The 21,846-nt window shown below is 39.5% G+C and overlaps 1 long non-coding RNA gene across 1 annotated transcript; it reads right to left on the reverse strand.

Moving 5' to 3' along the window:
• Nucleotides 1-10,876: 10,876 nt before the first annotated feature.
• LOC114301882 (uncharacterized) lies at nt 10,877-20,766 on the reverse strand. The gene is made up of 5 exons (XR_014340462.1): nt 20,375-20,766; nt 12,855-13,074; nt 12,041-12,130; nt 11,574-11,659; nt 10,877-11,265 (listed from the first exon to the last, which is right to left on the reverse strand). It is a non-coding gene; the product is annotated as an uncharacterized LOC114301882 (long non-coding RNA).
• Between the last annotated feature and the right edge of the window lie 1,080 nt (nt 20,767-21,846).

Here is a 21,846-nt window from a genome sequence, read left to right on the forward strand (position 1 = left end):
AGAAACACATAAATGAAATCAAAACAGGATATCACGAGTTCGAGTCAAGCTCTCTAAATTCCCCAGCGGAGTCGCCAGAAACTGTAACAAATCCACGAGGGGACCTCGCTACAGTTCGGACTCTCGAATTGTCACTGTTCTTAATCTTGAACCAAAGAGTCCAAATCCGGCAAATCGTTTTGAGAAACAGATTTTTTGAAAAGAAGTGCCAAACATGGACTGCTTTGCCAGATACAGAGTCGCCACCTAAATATTTTAAAATGGGAGAATTTAGGAAACCCTGACTCGGTGTCGAAGGCCACACGTCCGTCATCACCGGAGTTGTCTCGGCTCGGGAGCTAGGGTACGATTGGGGAAGGTCAGCTATGAGCACCCCCTCTCGCCCGATCCGAAGATCGGCCTCTACTAATCGTGATATCCGTTTTTGAAAACGTTATGTGTTCTTATTCCAGTTATTAACCTAGGATTACTATATTATGCGCACAGCAAACAAATATAGACTAGATTGCCTAATTTGGAAATAAGCATTGCATATCCGTTTGTTTTGAAAAAATGTTTTGGAATTTGCTACTCGCAAGTAGGTTAAAACATGGATTTCAACGAGTTTTTCCAACTCAAACAATCCAACCTTTACCCACAGGCATTCAAACAATTTATCACATAAGCATTTAGCCGCATGGCAAGCATACTGTCATGGCAACACTCACACGCATGCGGGATGCTAAAGCATAAATGCTTACATCGTACTCCGTGCCAAAACAATAAACTAGTTAGCAAACATGCATGCCCTAGTTCATGTTAAAAAATGACTAATGCATCGCATACAAAAATGCAATTAGAGTAGGCTCGGCTAACCTAAACATGGCATGTGAAATGCGATCAATTTGATGCACGTATTCAATTTTAAATTGAAGTACAAATGCAGTTAGCGTGATGTACCGAGCCTAATGCATGCAATACAAATGCATGAATGCACGCATGCATAGCATAAGGTATGCTAAATTGAACATGTCCTATTACTAACCATCAAAGTAGGTAAGTAAAAGGGAAGAAAGAAGTGGGGATTGGAAGACATACACACCACTCACACACACTTATTACAGATTTGCCCTCGCTCGGAGGGACCAAATAAATGATACAAATTAATTAACTACGCAAGCTAATTAAATATTACAAATTGCCTAATCAGCTAAGCAAATTAACTAATCTAGGGAAAACAGATAAACCGCCCTAGGAGAAGAACTCGATGCAATGCATGCTCGATCCTGCTCGGAAATACACCGCCATGCATAGGTTACCTCTGTTTTCCTTCCTTTACTCCTCTGGAGGCTGCCAAAACCTCAGGATTGCTTCTCTGGATACTGGGAGACATCACCGGCCGAGTAGGATTATCACCGGCAGTGTCATGTGGCCACCGGCCATTGGTGAAGCTATCGGCAGAGAGAGGATTGCCGGTCGACACTTGGCACTGCCGGTCGGCAGAGTGTTCCTGCAGAATCTGCAATTGACAGCAACAGAGGGCAAGGCAGAGCATGGCAATACAATTCGAGGCATATATGCACCAATCATGTCCCCTATCATGTTTGTGACTCAAAAGGACATGTGTCTCGATTCTCGAACCACCAATCACGCATTTCCTTGCTTGATGGCCCAAAGAATCAAGTGTGCAACTTTCATGTCAAATGAAATGCAAACCAAACAAACGAACCAAGGCCCAATTCCTATCACCAAGTCAAGGAACAAGGCATGCATGCACGATGCAATGCAACCTAGGCATTCAAGCTAAGGATGTAACATGACATGGCAAGACATTTATGCAAGCATACAAGCAAACATGAGGCAATGCAAATGGATGAAAAGATGGACTTATACATGATTTAGGCAACTCTAAATAGGCCCGAAACAGTGGCCAAAGTGACCAAAATAAAGGATCAAATACGCATACACGCATGCACATGTTAAAAGGCCAACACTTAGGCACAAGTAAGGCAACTCTCAAGCACATTTGAATGAGGCAATCATGGACATATAGCATGCAAGGTAAGCATTGAAAATCATGTTAGGATGGTGTCAAACCAAGCAAACAAAATAGACCAAGCATGCAATGAAAGGCTCAAGTACTTAAAGCAAGTCAAAGGGACTTGAACCATGGCTAAGCCGACCAAGCCTCACAAGGCTAAGAGGACTTAAAATAGGTTCAAGACAGACCTAGACCATGCAAAGGGGGGCCCCCTAGATGGCATCTAGGTGGCTCAAATTCAAAGGCATGTACAATGGCCAAAACATGGAACATGCTACACAAGCTTTCAAAGCATTAAAGGTACATCCAAGGCAAGCATATAGGCATGCAAAGGGGACTGAAATGGCATGTAGGGTGGTTCCAAACCACCGAAATGATGCAAGCAACACATACTACACATCCACATACTTGAAGCACACAAACTCAAATACAAAGGAGCTATACTAAGCATGCCAAATCCGACCCAAACAACCTAGGACAGGCCTTAAACATGGCAAAATATGTACAAAAGCTTCACAAGACTAAGCCTAAAACATGCTTGAACAAGGGCTAACAACCTAAGGCATATTAAGGCAATAACAAGGCATTACATGGTAGGTATGCTAAGCATGCATGGTGTACCAAAACCACCACACAACAATATTATATCATGGCATAATAAGCATGGAAAACAGCCAAAACATGATTAATACAAACTCTAACATGATGCTCCCTCAAGAGGCCAAAAACGGTCCATTTTAAGGACAACAAGGAGAGGGGGTGGCCCTCCCCTTTTGGAGATTTCAAGGCACCATCTCCGCCACTAAAATCCCTCAAGATTTCAGTGGTGAAGAGGCCCAAACACCAAAGTCTCGAAACTCACTCAAAATGGCTCAAAATGGGGCCTTACAAGGCTTAAGAGGGGTCAAACAACCTCAAACCACAAAACACTCTTAATAAACAATCAAGAGGGCTAAAAAACAGAACTTTTTTATGTTATACACTAAGCACAAAAATAGTTCTAAGATAGGTAGAAAAGCAATGCAAAAATAGGGAATAAAAGGGAAGTTTCTCACCCTTGTAGACCACCTTCACAAATGATGCTCCAATGGCCCTCCTTGGCTTGAATCCAACTCCAAAACACCAAAACCAGCCCCTTAGAACCTTAGGAGCCAAAGGAAGGTGAAACACTAGGTGTTTGTGTGCAATAGTATGGACTAAAACACCTAGAACACAAAGAGAGAAAAAGAGAGATAGGAGATATGTATGAACCCTAACCCTAAAACCAGAGCTTCTCTCTGTGTTTCTCTCCCCAAAAATGTCTAAAGTCTCTAAGTGTCTAACCCTAAGCAAGGGAGAGAAGGGCTCCTCTTATAGAGCCCCCTTGTCTTGTAAAGCTTACAAGACAAGCTTCTAAAGAGGGAGATCCCTCCATACACGTGTATAGAGGGGAGCCAAATGCAAGACAGCTATGACAAAATATCTGCAAAAGCAGATGCACAGTAGTCGGCCGGCCAAAGATGCCATTTTGGCAAAAGAGAGTGCCGACCGGCAACAAATAGTGCCGACCGGTAATATACATTGCCGGTGGAAGCAAAAACCAGCCGGTGACCTCTGGCCATGGCCGGTGGTGTGTGGGGATGCCTTACAAGGCATTCCTTGCCCCTCCAAGGCAAAACACAAGTGTTTGATGCAAAACCAGACACTAAACGATCGAATTCGGAGATCTTGAGGCAAGGCACGTAGCCGAGACCTCCGGGAACTCCAAACGAACACAAACATGGATGATCACCGGGTGTTCAAACGGTGACGTCCAAGTCTTGAGGACGGTCAAAAATAGGGTGTCTACACTCCCCCACCTATGAAACGCTGAACACTTGAAACGCTACTTTCAATAAACTCCTACCTTTTTATTGCTCAGTTATTGTATCTTCTTTTTGACGAATTTACACACATGAACATACTTGTTCTCCCCTAGCATAATGTAAATTTTGATCAACTGGATCGCACTTTCCATGACAACAATTTTATATCGCAGCTATGTGTGTGTTGTCTTAATAACATTTTTGTTGCAGCACTTATTAAAAAGCCTCTGCCAGACTGAGCACCAAAAGCCTCGACCAGACCGAGCGCCAACAGCCTCAGCCAGACTAAGCACCAAAGCCTCAGCCAGACTAAACACAAAAAGCTTCAGCCAGACTGAGCACCAAAAGCCTCAGCCAGACCGAACACAAAAAGTCTCAACGAGACTGAGCACCAAAAGCCTCAACCAGACTGAGCACAAAAAGCCTCAACCAAACTGAGCACCAAAAACCTCAGCCAGACCGAGTACCAAAAGCCTCAGCCAGACTGAGCGCCAAAAACGCCAGCCAGACTGAGCACCAAAAGCCTCAGCCAGCCTGAGCTTTAAAAGCCCCAGTCAAACTGAGTATGAAACACTCGGCCAGACCAAGCCTCAGCCAGACCAAGCATAACAAGTCTCCGCCAAACTAAGCGCCACAATTCCAGATCCAAACTGAGTTACTTGCAACGTCAGTAAATCACAGTTTAGCCCCAACTGAGCACGCATACTTATGGCATTAGTAGACACACTTAGTCACAATTTCAGGTCCAAGTTTTTATACCACTTTTCACTTAGTCAAATTCCAACAACGTTCTTACATGTTTCCTTTACTAGTCAAATTATTTCCTTCTCTATCAACTTTTACAAGTCAACCTCTTTCCTTACTAGTCAAGCCTAACTCCAATAAACCATTCTCATCCACTTCAGCAGTGTGGCAAACACAAACTTATAATCTTATCACATTTTAAATTCCACTCTGCATAAAGGAGTTCTTAACTTCACTCTGCACTGAGTTTTTATAACAACTTCAATTTCACTCTGCATTAAGGAGCCTTTAACTTTACTCTGCATTGAGTTTTTATTACAGATTCACTTCCACTCTACATTGAGGAGTTCTTAAATTTAGTTTTTATTACAACTTTACCTCCACTTTGCAGATGCACACAAGTCACCATTCTCATTCATTTCAGATGCACAAGAACAGACAAACAAATGAAAACACAACTGAAATTTTATTTATTCACAAATTTGTACATAAGTTCATTACAATAATTCAAAAACAAAAACAAACACACAAAAACAACTCTAAGTACAAGGTCTTCTTCTTCTTCTTCTTCTTCTTCAATTACTCCTCCTCACTGGACACGAGATCTTCTTCGTCAATACCCTCATCCAGGGGGGTCTGGGCCACATCGTCGTCGTCAATTTTTACACTACTCAAGTCTAAGTCTGGAAACAGCTCCTCAGCTTTACGCTTGAACATCTTCCAACCACTGTCCCAGAACTCAGCCATTTCGTATTTATAGAAGTTGGACCGCTGGAAGCTCTCAATAATTTCTGTCTCAATCTTACCCCCAACAGTCGTCCTCGACGGGCTCGCCCCTCCAGACTCCTCCATCGCCAAGCTGCTGGCGACCGTGGCGTCAATTGCCATCTGAAATTCAGCAGACCCCTTGAACTGATCCACTGCTGCAACACACAGATCGGGGTATGCCGCCCTTTCAGAGGCTGCCCTGGCCCTCTCCTCCTCCAACTCCTTCTGCAGGGCCGCCCTTTCAGCAGCCGCCTTGGCCCTCTCTTCCTGCAACTCTTTTTATAGGGCCTCCCTCCCCTCCATTACCTTAACACGCTCATCTTCCAGCTCCTTCTGCAGCCCAGCAATCTCCTGGTCCGCGTCTTCTTTTTCCTTGATCTGCTGGGCACGCAGATTTCATTACTGGTCATAGCCTCTTCAAATCGTTCGATGGCGGCCGCGCAATCCTTTTGAGCATCCCCCAACTTCTTCTGCTCGCCTGCCAGTTGAAACTCGAGCGACACAACCTAGCGGCGTTCGTTCTCCAACTCTAACTTGACCACTCGCACCTCAGCATGGGCACTCTCCCAACCTGCACGCTCCGCCTTCAAACTTGTAAGTTGAGCCTTGGCCTCGTCTGCCCTCATCTTTGCAGCCGCCGCCTTTTTCAACAGAGCTCCTGCTAAGGTGGTTACCTCCATTTGAGCAGAGCCTCAACAACTTAGCCTCATTGAATCTGGCTACTGAGCGCACGGCTGCCTCATCCACGATCCCCACAAGGCGATCTGCACCTGCCCTGGCTGGGCCTTCTTTTCCCTCCAGCCGCCCAGCCACTGCGCGAGCGTGGTAGATCCCGGTCGTCAGCCTGACATCCCTTCCTTGGGGCACAGGACCCCCCTGGGGCTATTCTCCTCCCCTTGGCTCAGGGCCAGTTGCCCCACCTTCTACTTGCACTTCGGGGGCGACCCTCGCCACCTCTGAGGCGATCTCCACCATTATTGGGACGACCTCCACTCTCTCCGAGGCGATCTCCACCACTTCTGGGACAACCGCCCCTTTTGGGGTCTCCTACATTCCCCCCTTCTCTGCCTCCTTGGCCATGCTGGTCTCTTATGCCATCACTTCCCTACTCCTCTTCACGATAGGCTCTTCTTCACTCCTCCTCACTCTCCTCTTCTTCTTTACCACACCCTCCACTTCCATCTCCTTCAAAGCCCTCTCCTTAAAAGGATCTACTAGGAGCGGTCGGGGCACAAATCCACCTAAGTCTTTTTCCCCCAAGGGTTTGGGGTGTGGTCGGATCTTCTCCCTCGCAATCGGCTTTGGCAGTCGGTCTTCCTGGGCCTCTTTGAACTTACTGGCTTTGGCGAGGATGGCCATATCTTCAGCCTCTTGCGCTTTCCTCCTCGCCTCCAATTCAGCTCACCCCAGATCTCCACCGTTCGGCTGAGGACCCAATCCCGCTCCAAACAACGCTGAGGGTTGAACGAGTTCGTCCCACCTGACCCCCTCCTTCTCACGCCATGCCTTCACCTTCTTTATTCTCTTCTCTACCGCTGCTCCCAATTTTGGCTCTACAGATTTGGTGGGCACTCTTCACACTGTGCGCACCCCAGCCCCTCCATTCGTAGTCACATAGAACCACCGCGACCTCCAACCTTTAATTGATGACGGCAGCCCCGCCACCAGACCCCTCCCTACCGCCGCCTGCAACGTCACCCAAGTCTTCTGTGGTCCTGAGGCCTTATAACATGCGAAGAATTCGTCTACTGTCATGGCCGCCCCTTCGTTCGCCTTCGGCCACGCGCTTGCACATGCCAGTACAATCTTCTACGCGTTGGGCATTAGTTGGCCCGGTGCCACCTCCAAACGATTCAGGACATCTACCACCACTTGCGGCAGTGGCAGCCTCAGTCCTCCCTTCAATGCTTTCTCGTAAAGGGCAAACTCTCCCGGCCTTGCGTCGGATGGCCTATCCGTTGACGTCGGCAGCAATAATTCTATTTCAGCAGGCACCTGGTATTTTTCACGAATAGACTCCAACTCTGCCGCGGTAACCGTTGATTTGTCAGCCTTCGTGTGCCAGTGATCTGGTTCCGCCTGGCTGATTGGCTTCAGAGCTACTATCATGGTGGAAGCATGAGATCGTACCACCGATTTCCCCACCCTCGCCATTTGCCTCTCCGTCCTATACTGCTCTGCTAACTCCACTGCATCGTCATCACTAAGCGAATCCACCCTAACATTCACAGCTTCTTCTTGGGCCATTTCTATGGTATGTCTGCGAATCGCTTCGGATGCAGGTGCAAAGAAATTGAGAAAATGTTGCAGAGGTGTATCGTCAACAACAAAGGAGTTAACACTTGGGATGTTTTGATTTTTCGCAAAGAAGTAGGTAAATCGAATAATGCCAAAAGCCCAAGGCTTGCTCATATTCCAAGGGTCGCAATTAATTTGCGCCAGTTTGAAAACTTTTCAAAAACATCCGCCAAAATTATCTTTTCAACACCCATAATGACCTATCGTTTCATTTTTGATCCAACGCGTAATCTACCCCCCACGAGATGTTGCCATGTGTACGACCACAATCTATTGTCTCCTCCCCTTACCCTGTCTTTTCCACTTCAAATCAACCACGTGACACGCCGTCTCTTGAGCCCTGCGCCCCTCCACCTTACCCTTCGCAGTCGGCCCTCCTCATGGTCAGCCCTTCCACGCGGCCAACCTTCGCGATCAGCCCTCCTCGTGGTTGGCCCTCCCACTCGGCCAACCCTCGTGATCAGCCCTCCTCGTGGTCGGCCCTTCCACTCGGCCAACCTTTGCGGTCAGCCCTCATCGTGGTCGGCCCTCCCACTCGGCCAACCTTTGCGGTCAGCCCTCATCGTGGTCGGCCCTCTCACTCGGCCAACCTTCGCGGTTGGCCCTTCCACTCGGCCAACCTTCGCGGTCAACCCTCCTCGTGGTCGGCCCTCCCACTCGGCTAACCCTCATGGTCAGCCCTCCTCGTGGTCGGCCCTCCCACTCGACCAACCTTCGCGGTCGGCCCTCCTCATTGTCGACCCTTCCACTCGGCCACGATTCGCGGTCGGTCCACCTCATGGTCCTCCCTTCCACTCGGTCCACCTCACGGTCGGTCAACCTCGCAGTCGGTCCACCCACTCGGTCACCCCTGCCAGTCGACCTCCATCCTGCCAATCTCTAACACCCTCATTCTCTTCATTAGTATTCCCTTCGTTGGGCTAAAACTGCACTCGGGAATAAGGGACTATTGACGTGGGTAAGCCCATAAAGGTCATAGCCCACTATGAACAACCCAAGCCCATCACTTGGAGCCCAATACATAACCCAGTTGGTGAAGTCCAGAACAGCTGGAACCCAACGTGGCATAAAGAGCTAATGACATTCAGACATACGGCAGGTAAAGGACAAACCACATCAACAGACAAAGATCTGCAAAGTTATTACCACTACACATCACCATTAATACAGCCCATCACAGCATTTATTACGACAACACCTCTCCGTCGGAACAACACCCCCTTACCCTGAACAAGATGGCAGGTCGGAAGGGACAGCGAAATGATGACCAAAGGATATAAGCAAACATTGAAGACAAGAAGAATGTTAAGTTTTTCTATCTCCAGTTCATATCTCTACATTACACTTCTCTCTCTCTAACTTGCTCGTTGGAGGGTTCGCTGGGGGACTCCTCGTTCCCCTATTGAACTTGTGTACAGGTTCTCTAGTGGGCTTGAACACCCAATTACCGATTGAAGAAGCGTGGATTAGTCCGACCCATTCCATCTAGGACCCGTTGTATAGTAACTGTATCATCACAATATATGCCACATTCAGCCCGTAAGGAATAGCAATCTTGTACTGAATACATCCTTCAAATAGATAACCAAAAGGCCAACTATGTACAATATCAGTATTAAAAAGGACGCCAATAAACTTATCTGAGAGCTACTTCAAAGACTGGCGCATTCTTGCAGCCTGGCCCTCTGAAAAGTTCTCCAAAATTTAAATAACATAGCATAGCCCCCATTAGACCTATAATAAGCACTCCAGTACTATCTTCGAGGAGCAGCAAAATGGAAAAAACCCACCTACAGGAAGCTGAGCTTAGACTTGTAGCAAAAACCACTATGTGAACCTCATAAACTCAAACGCCATAGAGATACAAAGACACGCAAAGCTCAACACACTGAGTAGAGAAAAGGATAAGAAAATGAATAAGAGAAAACCACTTCAAAAATTTAGATCTCTCATTCACTCAATCCACAACAAATATCTCTCTCACACACGGTACTAGCTCCAAGACTTGCAGAGAAAACAGTTTGTTTGTAATAAATCATAGCAGATGTGACAACAGACCTATCAACAAGGCTCACACAATATATGGTCTCACAAGCTCAACTCTCAGACACTCCCATCTCAGAATGAAGGAACTGGTTAATGAGAGAAACAACATGAAAGGATAATAGTAAGCCAAAAAACAACACTCTGAAAATATAGCACTCCCATCACTCAACCCACAACAAAAAATTCCTTATACAATGTGTATACCAAGAATAATCAAACAGCTCCTCCAAACAAATACGAGGCCCAAAACCCTTCCATAAGAAAGTTACCGCCCAGACAAACCTGCATTGAAGAGTTAGAATTATAGGAACTTACTTCACTCAACCCTTCACATACCTCTACTACCTAATTTTGGACTCACAGTCACTCAACCCTCTATCCCTACCTTAAGGCCAACTTGGCAACCTACAAAGATCAGATATGGAAGAGATTAAGCAGCAAAAAACCTTCTTTTTTTTTTTTTTTGGAAGCTAACACTCTCTCAAACCAGAATATGTAGGGCTCACCACACTCAACCCACAAAACCTTCCAACACTCCACACACAATGTGTTGGATATATAGCAGCCATATAGTGTAATCCCACCTGCAAAGACAGAATATACATATGGCAATTTACAATGTGGTGGTTGTTTTGAATTTTTTCCCACATAAATTTGAAAGAAATTAAAGAGACTTACCTGATACATGGTGATGGAACAAACTAAAACAAACAAAGAGGGAACAAAGGAAACAACCTATTCACATTAATGTGTTTGTGAGGGGAAATATTAGGTACACACCGAACATTATTTGATGTTTTGTCTTATAAAAGAAACCTAATAAGAAAAAAAATTAGGTTTCCAAATTCAGTGTTCTTGGTTGTTCAAAACAAAAAATAAAAAATTAGTGTTCTTAAGGGAAAGTTTTCCATTCCAAAACACAAGTACCAAAATGTGGATTCATAGAAGACTTCTATTTTATTTGTTTAGCTTCAAGACATCTATTATCTTTAGAACAACACCAAAACTATGCATGACCAAAAAAAAAAAAAAAAATTTCTCAGATATCAAGATGCCATTTTACTCACCCAGTATTTCAGCATCAAAACCCACATTTAATGATGATCTTATTAATTTTTCTTCATCACCATCGGCATACAAAATCTACAAAAAAAAATAATAATAATCGCACCCTGAACAGGTTTTTTTTCTTCAAGAAAAAAGGGAAACTTGTTGATATAGCCAGGTATTGGGCAGGAAAAGTTCACGACTTCAGAGGCAGGAGCAATTAGGTTCAAGTTGATAACATACACCAGTAAGAGAAAAATCCCAAAAGAGCGCAAGTCAAAGACTGGAAAAAGTTATTGTACACTTTGATTTAACACTAACCCAAGATATACCCAAGAAGCAAATAAAGAATAGATGAAGTAAGCCTCTTTATGGGTTTTGGCAATTTAACATGTAGAAGAAATCTATGCACAAAAGCATATATGAGTCAATGAGAATGTTCTCACCCTGTGCTCCTTTTCTGTATAGTCAAATGAATAAATAGTGCCATCCTAAAACCTGTAGAGAGAATTTAACAATGAGAAAACTTTTACAAGAAATTTTATTGTAATGTCACAAATGTCGTTGGAAATAATATATTTATATATATAGAAAATAAACAAAACTCAAAGTTAGTTGGCATGAATTCAAGATCTGGTCACATATGCAGTTCAAATAAGTAATCTAGGTAGTCTTCCATATTATCTGATATGAGATGTTGCACAGCAATAAGAAGATGGGTGCACTGTCAAATTGACATAAAGATCTTGAGAAACAAGGACGTCGCAAAAGTGATAACATAATATCAAGATTCTTAAAGTACTCACACATTGTCCAATGGCCACCAAACTTTTATCTTGCAACCAACCAGTTCTTCACCGTAATTTTTGGTATCACATCGCACTTCAGAAACCTGAATTGGCAATATTAACCACAAATAAAATTGAGAGAGGAGTAATACACCATTATCTAGGGGTGTAGTTATGTCAATCACAAAACAACTTCAAACAAAAGCAAGAAATGTTGTATATGAGAGCTTGATATGCCTTGGTGGGCCCATTCCACCAACTACTTAAGCTTTTGGGACAACTGATCACCTAACTTGGTATTGGAGCTCTTGGTTTTAAAGCTCTTCATATGTATTTATCATGTTCGTCAGTGAGCAAGCAGTTTTGTATGTAATTGTCAAATGATAGGTTGCCAAAGTAACAAACCAGAAATCGAAGAAAACTGTCATCATATAATCAGAGGAAAAGAATTAAAGATATAATGGAGCCAATTCTGGCATACTAACCTCCAAAACTGTCATCATATAATCATTAAAACTTCTAAGGTTATCCTTCTGAGCTTCTTGAGTAGCTAAAACCATTGCCATCGCATGTACCTGATGTGAACATGTTAAAGTTCAATGTGACCACACAACTAAACATTTTTTTAGCTAAGAAGTAAATATTGTGTGCCTGTGCATGAAAGTGACTGAATACATTGAGATATGCAACACATTCAGTATCATGCAATTGAATTGCAGACCTAAAAAATATATACTACAATAATAATAACACAGAAATACAGCACCACTACTCTTATAGCAGTGTCAAACATGTTAAACCAAGATAATTCATCAAACTTTACTCATAATGAACAGATTGCTGATATCAACGCAGAAGACAAGAAAACTTCACTTTCAAAACAGTTCCACCTCTGGATTTGTGACTAGTAATCTATATAAAGTGGTACTCTACAACATACCAATTTGAATTGTAGACTTCGAGAAAAAGACAGATAGACACACATGGAGGTATAATATATGCAGTAGAGAACATCATGCCAACTGGGCCCTATCACATCTTGGACGATTATTAATATCCCAAAAGAAAAGGCAACAAAATTGATAATCACAGTGATGCTCTATTACTGAAGGAGCTATGCCATGTACATCAGTGGTATTTCAGCCTCAATTGATGAATGAGGAATCTATTTGTAATGAAAGGTTAAAACAGAATCTAAACATCAAAAGATGATAGTAGCATAACATCACAGACCAAGAAACTAACAATAACAAATACTTAAACAGATAGAAATATAGAAAAGTTTATTGAGGGACATACCATCTGCTGAAGAAAGAAGTAGAAACATGTAGGATAATGATCAAACAGGTGATAGGCTTTCAATGAATTGATAAGTATTGTTACACCAACTTGCTACCCAATCATCAAGATCATCTGTGGATAAATGATGAAACTCCTTCAATGCCTTGGACTTGACATTATAAGAAACAACTTTGCCCCAGACAGCTAACACCAGTGTAAAATCTTTTTCATTTGCTCCCTTCACAACACTGAGCACATTAAATTCAGAGCATGTGATTATGGTTTTGCTAACACACATACACACGCACACAATTAGCAACATTCAAGATATATTATCTATGAAAAAAAAAAATCAAAAGGCAAAGAATCAAACACCTAAAATGCACAGTATAAAGAATAATTACCGTATAGAATTGAAGAAGCAAATATTTTTTTTATTTTTCACATATCAATCAATGGAATCAAGAGGCAAAACATTTGGAGGTTTTAGATTTAATTCTCACTGTATATATATATATATATATATATGGGTTTAGAAAACATTGTTGGAAATGGTTATAAAATTCTGGATAAAACCAGAATTTTTTCCTAAGTTCGGTCTATTTTTTAGGTGGGCCCCGAGTGTCGATTTACTCGGGTCAAAGTGGTAACGCGTTCTATGCCGCGTTGTGATTCACGTGGTATATTTGGTTGCTCAAAACCATTACCGAGTGAATGGGAAATTGAAGCCAAAATGTGCTCCATGGAAATGGAGTTTTGGTGGAAATTCCTTAAGGTTGTAAATTGGCTTGTCCCACATTGTTATGATGGGAGGTTTTGAAAGGGTTTATAAGGCTTAGGGTAAGATACTTGGGGTGTGCCCCAAGGGCTACCCAAGTGTTTTAGAGGGAGAGGTTATGGGCAAAATGGGCTAGACCCATTGGACCCAAAAATCACCACACACGCGCTGCTGCCGCCGTCCGGCGCGGGTGTGTGGTTGGGTTGGGCTTCTAATCTTTTTGGGCCAAAAACATTTGAATTTAATTTTATTTTTTATTAAAATAAGATCCAAAATTCAAATTAAATTAGTTTGGATTTTTTGTTCATCCAAACAGGGTCCTTCCCGTTTTCAAACAGAAATAAACTGTTTTGGAATTAGTGCACACCCAAACAGGGCCCTTCCCGTTTTCAAACAGAATTAAACAGTTTTGGATTTATTGTTCATCCAAACAGGGCCCTTCCCGTTTCTATCTGTTTGAATAAACAGATTCAAATTTGTTTAAATTTGAATCTAACAGGTTTCATACCTGTTCAATTCAAAACGAAAAGCCACCTTAACATTTATAAATAGACTAGCCTCCCATTTGGATTTTACTCAGATTTTTCGTACTCCATCCTCTGCAAATTATTTTCTTCATCTTGCTGCATTTTATTTCCGAAAGAAAGAGTGTAAACACTTAGTGTGTTCGTAAGGCAAACAATTTGTAGTGCTGCTATTGTTTGTGGTAAGATCATTTCATCCTGGGAGATAGACGTCCAAATTCTGAAAGCACCGTGGAGAGGACGAATCTGTCTTAAGGACACAGTGTTAAACACTGGACTTGATCAGAAAAGTTATTCAAATAAATTAACCAAGTAAGTTGTTTAATTTTATTCTGTCTTTATTTGTTTTTAATCAGATTTTAATTTTGTTTTTGTAACAAAATAAAATCTGTAGTTTTATTTATTTATTTTTATTTCGAGTTTGATTTTTGTAATCAAACAAATTCTCTCCTTTTATCTATTTCTTTTATTCTTGTTGTTGTTTTGTACACAACAGAATTTAATCTATTTAAATACAGTGAAGATTGTTCAACAATCTTAAGACAGACTCCTTTTTGGGTATCTTCATTGTATTTAATTTTCTGCGGTTTCAAATTAATATTCTGGTTGGAAAAAACAAATAGTGATTTATGCTATTTGACAGATAGTAGTAATATACTGTCTCTTTTCTTTGACAACAACTAGTAGTACGATACTGGTGTCATTAACAATTCAGAATATTATTTGGTATTACAGAAAATTCTTGGTATTTTATTTTTCTAGTTTTAGTAACAAGGAAAATAAAATTATATTATTTTCTAGTTTTAGTAACAAAGAAAATAAAATTATTTTGTGTTTTCATTTATTTTCTGGTTTTGGTAACTAGAAAATTATTTTGTGTTTGTTCTGATTTTTGTAATCAGATAGTTTTGTGGTATTTTATTTTCTAGTTTCAGTAACAAGAAAAATAAAATGATTTTGTGTTATAATTTATTTTCTGGTTTAAGTAACTAGAAAATTAATTTGTGGTTTGGTTTTCTGATTTTTGTAATCAGATATTATTTCGGTATTTTATTTTACTAGTTTTAGTAACAAGGAAAATAAAATTATTTTGTATTGTAATTTATTTTCTGGTTTTAGTAACTAGAAAATTAATTTTGTTAATCAATCATGTAACTTTGTGACTCGGTCACAATCTGTTAATTTTATAAGTGACTTATGGTTTCGTTTGGTAGACCACTTATTTTTTGAACCCTTTGTGAAAATGTGTTAATTCTTTTGACTTTATCATAGTTCATTGTGAGTATACATGGAAGAATTTGTTTCTAGAGTAAAATATTAGTTTTACAAACTAATTTTATTTTTATTACAATGTGGATTCATAGTCTTGAATTGTTTCTACACTTGAGTCGGAATATATATATATATATATATATTCACAAGAACATTTTAATGCATATTTAATTTGTTTATTTATGTGCAAATCAAACTTATTAAATGAAGGTATGCTTTGTCATTTTGAAGTTTAAAGTTTAAATGCGTTGGATTTTATTTATGAGTTGAGAATCCTTTTATTTCATGATGCAAGTGATGGGATCGTGCATGATTAATTTATTTTGTTAAATCATTATTTTTTGTTGATGCGTTTGATATGCATGTATGATATCAACTCAAGTTATTTCTTAACAATAATTTCAAGTGATTTGGAATGATAAATTGTTATGTCGACTTTGGACATAAGCATGTTAATTTGAATATTTCTAATCAATTTTGAATGGGTGTTTAAACACCAGAGAAATTTAAACATGAAGATGTATGTAATTATATCGGTCCGTTTAATTGGGAAGTAATTTAAGAAATCTTTTATGTTGATTATTGAATTATGTGACATGAGATGTCATTAATAATTATTTTACTTGCGTAGTAGAATTTGTTAAACCATGAACCATTTTATTAATATGGGGGTGTATCTCTTGCATTAGTTGAGATAAGTTAATTTTCTTCTGTCACAAATATTTTTATAACAGTGACTTTTATTTGTTATTGAGTTACAAGAATGTATACAATCAAATGGGTTTTTGAATTGTTTGATTCTTAGGCAAAATTTTTTATGAGGATATGATTTTGTCAAAACATTAATTCTGACTTGAGTAGTCATAATTATTTTGGTTTTTTCTTGAATTTGTTTTAAAATTCATTGATTTATAAAATAAATGATGAATGCCATGTTACTAAGTTCAGGCTTACCACAGAACTTGTGGGGGGAAGCAATATTGTCTGCTAATTATGTTCTTAATAGAATACCCCACAAGAAAACCAAAAGCATTCCTTATGAATTATGGAAAGGTCGACCACCTTTCTACAAATACTTAAAAGTGTGGGGGTGTTTGGCAAAAGTTGAAGTACCTGTTCCTAAAAAGACAAAGATTGGACCAAAAACAATAGATTGTGTGTTTATTGGTTATGCTCAGAATAGTAGTGCATATCGGTTTCTGACTTATAAATCAGATATACCTGATATAAATGTGAACACTATTATAGAGTCAAGGAATGCTGTGTTTTTTGAACATGTCTTTCCTTACAAGAAAGGACAGGAATTAAGTTCACAGAAAAGAACTTATGATTGTACACAAAGTCAAGAGACTAATGACAATCAAACACAAGAGACTAGTAATAGTCTCGACCAACAGGATTTAACTAATGATGAACCAAGACGAAGTAAAAGAGTAAGAACATCAAAATCCTTTGGTCCAGATTTTCTGACATACTTGTTAGAAAATGAACCTCAAAGCTTTAAGGCAGCAATGACAGGTCCTGAAGCACCTTTGTGGAAAGAGGCTGTTAATAATGAAATTGAATCCATTATGGAAAATCATACTTGGGAATTGGTGGATCTTCCACCAGGTTCTAAACCTCTTGGATATAAATGGATATTCAAGAGAAAAATGAAAACAGATGGTTCAATTGACAAGTATAAAGCAAGACTTGTTGTTAAAGGTTACAGACAAAAGAAAGGTCTGGATTATTTTGACACATATTCCCCTGTGACAAGAATAACATCCATTCGCATGCTTATTGCTATAGCAGCGTTGTTTAATTTAGAAATACATCAAATGGATGTTAAGACAACTTTCTTAAACGGTGATCTAAATGAAGAGATCTATATGGAACAACCCGAAGGGTTTGTAGTATCAGGGCAAGAAAAGAAAGTTTGTCGACTTGTAAAATCCCTTTATGGATTAAAACAAGCACCTAAGCAATGGCATGAAAAATTTGATCATGCAATGCTTACTAATGGGTTTAAGATAAACTAATGTGACAATGCGTCTATGTTAAAAACACTGGCCAAGGATATGTCATAGTTTGTCTTTATGTGGATGACATGCTTATCATCGGAAGCAGTCAAAACAGGATCAAATCAACTAAGCAGATGCTTAACAAAAGATTTGATATGAAAGATATGGGGGTCGCAGATGTTATATTAGGAATGAAAATTACTAAAACATCTGACGGATATGCATTATCTCAATCTCATTATATTGAGAAAATCCTTGATAAATTTATCAAGGATGAATTGAATTTAGCTAGAACACCTGTAGACATCAGTCTTTATTTATCAAAAAATAAAAGTGATGTAGTGTCTCAGTTAAAATACTCCCAAATCATTGGAAGCCTAATGTACCTAATAAATTGTACTCGTCCTGATATAGCTTATGCTATCAGTAAATTGAGTAGGTACACTAGTAACCCTGGAGAAAACCATTGGAAAGCGATCATTCGAGTTCTTAGATATCTAAGATTTACTCGTGATCATGGTTTGAACTTTACTCGATATCCAGCAGTACTCAGAGGTTATTGTGATGCCAATTGGATATCGGATACTAAAGATTCAAAATCCACTAGTGGATATGTCTTTACTCTAGGCGGCGCTGCTGTTTCTTGGAAGTCCACAAAACAAACGTGCATCGCACGATCCACAATGGAATCCGAGTTCATTACTTTAGACAAAGCAGGTGAAGAAGCAGAATGGCTTCGTCACTTCTTAGAAGACATTCCAATGTGGCCAAAACCTGTGCCAGCTATTTGCATTCATTGTGATAGTCAATCTGTAATAGGCAGGGCACAGAATCATATGTATAATGGTAAGTCACGACATATTCGTCGTCGACATAATACCGTAAGGCAATTGTTGTCAAACGGAATAATCTCAATAGATTATATAAAATCTAAAGAGAATATTGCGGATCCGTTAACAAAAGGTTTGACAAAAGAGCTAGTGTATAGTTCATCGAAGGGGATGGGATTAAAGCCTATTACTTAAGAGTCGTCATAATGGTAACCCTACTTATATGATTGGAGATCCCAAGAACTAAGTTCAAAGGGACAACTAAGTTATGTATGGCTCGCCAGAAATCACCAAGGGATTAAAATTCCTACCCATTCCTATGGTGAGAGTGATATCTGCAACATATGTTGTCTGTAGGGGTATAAGGATAAGCTTTGCTTTTAATGATTACTTATATCTTGATTAAGGCATAAAATCAAGACGAGTATAAAGAGATACTCACAATAAGAATCACCTATATGAGTGTTGAACTGGGGCCGGTTCTATGAGAATGAAGAGGCTAAATTCTCTAGAAACACTTATGAAAACCAGGTGCGTTCAAGGCCAAAATGAACACAACAGTGAGAACCACGATGTGTTAGAAGATATTTTGTGTGAAATCTGTTGTCTTGGCTTACACAAACGGCTGAACAATTCAAGGCATCGCGTCCATTGGTTAGCCAGTAAGTCCGATAGGTTATCACTAGGGAAGGTTCAAAGCCGAAAACTACCTATCCTGATGCAAGATATTTTTGACTTATACTCTTTCGTTAAAGTCTGCATATTGTTGCATTTCCGTTGTCATCAAATTCCATTCATGTGGGGGATTGTTGGAAATGGTTATAAAATTCTGGATAAAATCAGAATTTTTTCCTAAGTTCGGTCTATTTTTTAGGTGGGCCCCGAGTGTCGATTTACTCGGGTCAAAGTGGTAACGCGTTCTATGCCGCGTTGTGATTCACGTGGTATATTTGGTTGCTCAAAACCATTACCGAGTGAATGGGAAATTGAAGCCAAAGTGTGCTCCATGGAAATGGAGTTTTGGTGGAAATTCCTTAAGGTTGTAAATTGGCTTGTCCCACATTGTTTTGATGTGAGGTTTTGAAAGGGTTTATAAGGCTTAGGGTGAGATACTTGGGGTGTGCCCCAAGGGGTACCCAAGTGTTTTAGAGGGAGAGGTTATGGGCAAAATGGGCTAGACCCATTGGACCCAAAAATCACCACACACGCGCGCGCGCCGCCGCCGCCGTCCGATCAGGCTGGGCTGGGCGCGGGTGTGTGGTTGGGTTGGGCTTCTAATCTTTTTGGGCCAAAAACATTTGAATTTAATTTTATTTTTTATTAAAATAAGATCCAAAATTCAAATTAAATTAGTTTGGATTTTTTGTTCATCCAAACAGGGCCCTTCCCGTTTTCAAACAGAAATAAACTGTTTTGGAATTAGTGCACACCCAAACAGGGCCCTTCCTGTTTTCAAACAGAATTAAACAGTTTTGGATTTATTGTTCATCCAAATAGGGCCCTTCCCGTTTCTATCTGTTTGAATAAACAGATTCAAATTTGTTTAAATTTGAATCTAACAGGTTTCATACCTGTTCAATTCAAAACGAAAAGCCACCTTAACATCTATAAATAGACTAGCCTCCCATTTGGATTTTACTCAGATTTTTCGTACTCTATCCTCTGCAAATTATTTTCTTCATCTTGCTGCATTTTATTTCCGAAAGAAAGAGTGTAAACACTTAGTGTGTTCGTAAGGAAAACAATTTGTAGTGCTGCTATTGTTTGTGGTAAGATCATTTCATCCTGGGAGATAGACGTCCAAATTCTGAAAGCACCGTGGAGAGGACGAATCTGTCTTAAGGACACAGTGTTAAACACTGGACTTGATCAGAAAAGTTATTCAAATAAATTAACCAAGTAAGTTGTTTAATTTTATTCTGTCTTTATTTGTTTTTAATCAGATTTTAATTTTGTTTTTGTAACAAAATAAAATCTGTAGTTTTATTTATTTATTTTTATTTCGAGTTTGATTTTTGTAATCAAACAAATTCTCTTCTTTTATCTATTTCTTTTATTCTTGTTGTTGTTTTGTACACAACAGAATTTAATCTATTTAAATACAGTGAAGATTGTTCAACAAACATCTTACCAGTGATGCTTTTGATCAAATGAAGCAGTGTACCAGGTAAATACCCTTCTTCACTTAGTGTATCTCTGTTTTGCTCCTCCCTTCGAATCTCTCTCGCTCTCTCTACGTACAATGCGATGAGACGATTCAGAGAGATTGAGGCTGAGCTCCTGCAGAGTTGCTCCCATCGAACCGTTCTCTGTGCCTTTTCTGAATCTCGAGTGAAAATCTAGACCAAAAACCCCTTTCTAAGAAATGTAGAACCCTTCTCGATGAAGAACGAAGCCCTAAAAGGATGAAGATTAAAGGAAACTGAACATTAGCCAAATCAAGTGCACAAAACAAGAGTAAAACCCTAGAATTTTGTAATCGAATAGTAATACATTCAAGAAAAAGCAGAGACAAAGTAAGAAAGAGAGAAGGGAGAGAGTAACTAGCCTTCTTTCTACGTTCGTTTTGATTAGATGTATTTTGAATTTTTTTTTAAAAAATTTGTTTTCGTGTTTGGCGCTCAAAATTTTTATTTTAATGTCTATTTTTATTTTGGTCATACTATTTATGACAGAAATTACACGTCGTGAAAAGTAAAATATTTTTAATGACTACCATATGCGTGTCGTGGAAAGTATATTTTTTAATGGTTAACTTTTTGTGCGTCGTAAAAAATATAATATTTTTAACTGTTGAATTTTTTGCATCGTAAAATGTTCAATATTTTTAACGGTTGGTGTACGCGTGTCGTGTATAGTTGATGTATTAACGGCATGCCATATGCATGTCGTAGAAAGTTTTATTATTTACGACTAACATTGCAAGCCGTTAAAAAATCATCATTATTAATATTCACGGCCTACGCAATAGACACACTATAATTGAAAAATTATTTACGACATGTAAAAAAAAACAAGTTCTAAAAATAAAAAATTACGACTTGTATTTACTGTATGTCATTAATGTAGAACTGTAAAAATATTTTCAAACTATGAAGGCTATTTTGACTTACTTTATAATTTTATCAAAAGTGGCTCACGTAGGTGAGAGTAGTTTTTCTCTTCCTTATTTGTTTAACTTTTCATGATGGATCCTGCTAACCAACGTCGTCTCAAGCCAGAAAGGCATTTGTAAATGGATAGGATTCGGATCGAATTTGTGAAAATCCGAATCCGATCCGATTAAGATAAATTTGAATTTGATCTGAATTCATTTAGTTCATATTCGATTATAGATATCCGAATCCGAATTTGATGATTTCAGATATCTGATCCGATAATTCGAATTTGATCCATTTATTTATTTATTGAGCTATAATTTTATATAATTTGAAAAAAAAAATTCATTTTGTGTTTTTTTATTCCAATTGGGAATAATTGGATCGAATCGGATTTTTGCAAATTCAATCCGTTTAATAAACGGATTAAACGGATTCAGATTGTCGGATTATCAGATCGAATTTTTTTGTAAACGGATTCGGATTATCGGGTCGGATTCGAATT

The sequence above is a fragment of the Camellia sinensis genome, chromosome 9 (genome assembly GCF_055761805.1).
Source record: "Camellia sinensis isolate YWXY chromosome 9, ASM5576180v1, whole genome shotgun sequence".
Classification (NCBI taxonomy): domain Eukaryota; kingdom Viridiplantae; phylum Streptophyta; class Magnoliopsida; order Ericales; family Theaceae; genus Camellia; species Camellia sinensis.